Raw genomic sequence first — 4,707 nt, forward strand, 5'->3', positions numbered from 1 at the left:
GCTAGATGCCTCACTCTTATACATAAAAGCATGATGAGAGCCAGAGTGAGACTTCCTAGAATGAATTCTCCTAATTTTGTACTCGGGATAACCAGCAGGATATAAAATGTAACCCTCGTTATCCTGAGCCATGGGAGCTTTGCCCTTAACAAAGTTAGACAATTTCTTAGGGGCATTGAGCTTGACATTGTCTCCCTGTTGGAAGCCAATGCCATCCTTAATGCCTGGGCGTCTCCCACTATAGAGCATGCTTCTAGCAAATTTAAATTTCTCATTTTCTAAGTCATGCTCATTAATTTTGGCACTAAGTTGAGCTATATGTGATCATTTTGTTGTTTAATTAAAGCTAGGTGATCATGAATAGCATCAACATTAATATCTCTACATCTAGTACAAATAGTAACATGCTCAACGGTAGATGTAGAGGGTTTGCAAACATTTAATTCATCAATCTTAGCATGTAACATGACATTTTCATTCCTAAGATTGGAAATAACATCACTGCAAACATTTAAATCTTTAGCCTTAGCAATTAATTTTTCATTCTCAATTTTAAGGCTAGAGAGAGATGCATTCAATTTGTCAATCTTAGCAATCAAATTAGCATTATCATTTCTAAGGTTGACAAGAGAATCATCACTAACATTTAATTTCTCAACCTTAGCAATCAATTTATCATTTTCAAATCTAAGGTTGGAAATAGTGTCATGGCAAGTGCTTAGCTCACTAGTTAATTTTTCACATTTTTCTATTTCCTGAGCATAAGCATTTTTAACTTTAACATGCTTCTTATTTTCTTTAATAAGGAAGTCCTCTTGGCTATCCAAGAGTTCATCCTTCTCATGAATAGCACTAATCAATTCATTCAATTTTTTTGTTGCATGTTTAAGTTGGCAAAAAGGGTGAGCAAATCATCTTCATCATCACTCGATGTTGCATATTTAGTGGAAGCTCTAGATTTTACCTTCTTCTTTTTGCCGTCCTTTGCCATGTGGCATTTGTGGCCGACATTGGGAAAGAGGAGACCCTTGTTGACGGTGATGTTTGCAGCGTCCTCGTCGGAGGAGGAGTCGGTGGAGCTCTCGTCGGAGTCTCACTCCCGGCAAACATGGGCATCGCCGCCCTTCTTCTTGTAATACTTCTTCTTTTCCCTCCTCTTTCCCTTCTTGTCGTTGCCCCTGTCACTATCACTAGATAATGGACATTTTGCAATGAAATGACCGGGCTTACCACATTTGTAGCAAACCTTCTTGGAGCGGGGTTTGTAATCCTTCCCCCTCCTTTGCTTGAGGATTTGGCGGAAGCTCTTGATGATGAGCGCCATCTCCTCATTGTCGAGCTTGGAGGCGTCGATGGGGAGTCTACTTGATGTAGACTCTTCTTTCTTCTCCTCCATCGCCTTGAATGCGACGGGTTGCATCTCGGGTGTGGAGGAGGCGCCTTGCTCGATGATTTTCTTGGAGCCTTTGATCATCAATTCAAAGCTCACAAACTTTTCTATCACTTCCTCGGGAGACATTAGTTTATATCTTGGATCACCACGAATTAATTGAACTTGAGTAGGATTAAGAAAAACGAGTGATCTAAGAATAACCTTGACATTTCATGGTCATCCCATTTGGTGCTCCCGAGGTTGCGCACTTGGTTCACCAAGGTTTTGAGCCGGTTGTACATCAATTGTGGCTCCTCCCCTTGACGAAGCATGAAGCGATCGAGCTCCCCCTCGATCATTTCCCTCTTGGTGATCTTGGTCACCTTGTCTCCTTCGTGCCCGGTTTTGAGCACGTCCCAAATTTCTTTGGCACTCTTCAACCCTTGCACCTTATTACACTCCTCTCAACTTAGAGAGGCAAGGAGTATAGTAGTGGCTTCACTACACCAAAATAGTGAACTTCCTAGAGCTTAAACCCTAGGAAGTTAGCCCTAAACTCTAGGAAGTTAGCTAAACCCTCGGAAGTAAAGCCATCCCGTCGGAAGTTTGGCTCTCGGAAATTTTTTGTCGGAAGTTAGCTTAACTTCCTAGAGCCCTCTAGGAAGTTAGCTAACTTCCTACAGCCAAAGGAGCCTCTCGGAAGTTAGTAGGTTCTCGGAAGTTAGTAGCTTCACGCCGTCAGCGCCGTCAGGTGACTAACTTCCTACGACTAACTTCCTACGGCTGACTGTAGCCCCTAGGAAGTTAGCTGGCTAACTTCCTACGGCCCAGTTGGCCTCTAGGAAGTTAATTTGACCAGCATTACAAATGTTGTTTATTTTTATTTTACACCATATTCCACAACATAACAAATATATCAACAGCTATATAGCACAACATATTTTCACATAAATCATCTCACACACAATCACATAACGATATTTAAATCCATAGTCTCATCAATTACATCACAAAAGTCTCATCCATAGTCATAATAAGACACATCTCATCCAGTCATTATAAGAGACAATATCTCATACATAGTCATAATAAAAGTCTCAAGTATTACAACACATAACATGGAAGCTCACGATCGTCGATCACCATTGGGGTACAATGATGAGTGATGGTCGATACCTCCACTAGCGAAGAGGGTTTTGACAAAGTCTAACCCGTCTTCTCGTTCATGTGTCGGCAAGGTAGCTGGAGGGGTCTATTATATTTGCTGAGTTACATCATAATATAACTAACAACAAGTAAATGATGATGAATTTGCATACCTGATGTTCGGTAGGTGGAGATGTAGGTGTAGGTGGATGTGAAGACCAAGGATAATGTACGGGAGGTGGTGGTGGTGGTGGTGGGGACACCGGGACATGTATCCCTTGGGCCTGTGCTAGTTGCTACAAAATTGTTGAACTCATTCACATTAGCGTTTTAAATCAATACATATCTTAAAGCGAAAGCTATTATCTTTTGAACTTACTTGTATGAGTGTTTGTTGTTGTTGAATCTGTGTAGCATAGTATTCATGTTGCGCAGCTTATTGTCTCAAGTAATCCTGATGTCGCCTGTTCTTCTTGCAGTTGCTCCACTTCTACTAGATCTTGATTGGAGCGACGGGAGCTACGAGCAGCAGATCTCGACGAACCTCCACACTGAACTCTCACCTGGATCGAGTCGTTGACGTTAGCAAATATTGTGTACCTACAAAACAAGTAACATCACGACAGATTCAGAATACATGTATTGCACTCAACCAATGAAACAATATAAGATATGTAGAGTCTGCACCTTCCATGACCTTTTCCACCACTTGCATACACAACCTGAGGATCAATAGGTGAGGTCCTCCAGTCATAGTCTGGTCCGTGCTGACTAGACATCGTCTCGTCATATGCAGCATCATACGAAAGAACAATGCAATCTTATATACAAAAATCCATATAAACAGAACCTACCAAACATTTCAAAACAATCAGCACACTCGCAACCGTAGGAAGTGTATGTTTTTTGTGTAGTGTCAAACTATGGTTGTTGGCTCTAAATCCACACTCGCAACCACCTAGCCAACATGGTACATATGTCTTTGTATTTTATACTTCATACTTAAGTAAAAATGAAAAATGTAGCAACGTTCACTTTGATAGTGATCATTAGTCCACTGGTTATCTTAATCACAAAAGCCAAACGACCCACGTTGAGCGTTGCACTATGCAACCTCTCTCGGAAGAATTCTTAGTTAAATTTAACTAGGCTTTATAAACCTAGTCAAACTTTAAACATATTTTAATGGACGGAGGCACATTAGATAATAATTGTCCCTTGGTTAGGGTGAGCAGTCGACCACCACTTGCTTATTTTAATTTGGTTGTTTAAAGTCAAGTTAAATTAAATCCGACGACCTAAATGATGCACACATCTATTTGTCGGTTCCAAATTATGGATTCACTCGAATTTTGCTGTGAGTATATTATGGAAAAAATAATAAATGTAAATATGACGACTGACGAGAGCTAGCTAGCTACCACAAAGGTCGTCGTCGACTATGTCTGTGGCGTCTATAAAGCAAAACTACATACATGGCGTGTACTGCACCACCGTACCTTGCGTACAGGCTGGAAGAAGCAAACAAGAAGCCAAGCTATAGGCTCTAGCTAGCTCCGGCGGACCTCAGCGACTGGAATCAGATCGGAATCAGATGGGCAGCATGGGCGTGGAGGCGGATGACGACGGCAGCATCGTCAAGGCGTCCCTGCAGCGGTGCGAGCCCTCTGGCGATGCCGCCTACGGCGAGCTCAGGGCTCTGCTGGCGCGCCTCCATGACCCGGCCACCAGGCGTGACGCGCGCCTCATCCTCACCGCGCTCCACCGCCACCAGCAGCACAGCTCGTCGCGGGCGGGGGTGTCTGCGGGCCGGGGCGAAGCGGGCGTGCCGGCGGTGCGGGGAGGGGCGCGGCGGGGGCACCAGCAGGCGGGCGTGGGGGCGCGGCGGGCGGCGGTGCCTGGCGGCTGCAACGAACGGGAGCGAGAAAGATGAGTGAGGGAAAGATAAGGTAGATTCGCAGGTTAAGATAAAAAAATATTACTTCCTAGAGTAAAGCCGTAGGAAGTTACTTAACTTTCTAGAGGTTGTACATGTACTCTAGGAAGTTAATTCACTTCCTAGAGGCGACCGTAGGAAGTTAGTGGCTCGTTTGACCGGTCAAAAGCTGAAAGCTAACTTTCTAGAGGAGGCCGTAGGAAGTTAGCATAGATAGCTAAATTCCTAGAGGCGACCGTAGGAAGTTAGCGGC

At 43.7% G+C, this 4,707-nt stretch overlaps 1 pseudogene across 1 annotated transcript; it reads right to left on the bottom strand.

Moving 5' to 3' along the window:
- Positions 1-2,412: 2,412 nt before the first annotated feature.
- Positions 2,413-4,415, bottom strand: LOC100192948 (uncharacterized; annotated as a pseudogene). Its single transcript, NR_168945.1, has 5 exons — positions 4,018-4,415; positions 3,206-3,368; positions 2,898-3,118; positions 2,692-2,814; positions 2,413-2,624 (listed from the first exon to the last, which is right to left on the bottom strand). The product of NR_168945.1 is annotated as an uncharacterized protein (transcript).
- Between the last annotated feature and the right edge of the window lie 292 nt (positions 4,416-4,707).

Source organism: Zea mays, chromosome 9 (genome assembly GCF_902167145.1).
Source record: "Zea mays cultivar B73 chromosome 9, Zm-B73-REFERENCE-NAM-5.0, whole genome shotgun sequence".
NCBI classification, from domain to species: Eukaryota; Viridiplantae; Streptophyta; class Magnoliopsida; order Poales; family Poaceae; genus Zea; species Zea mays.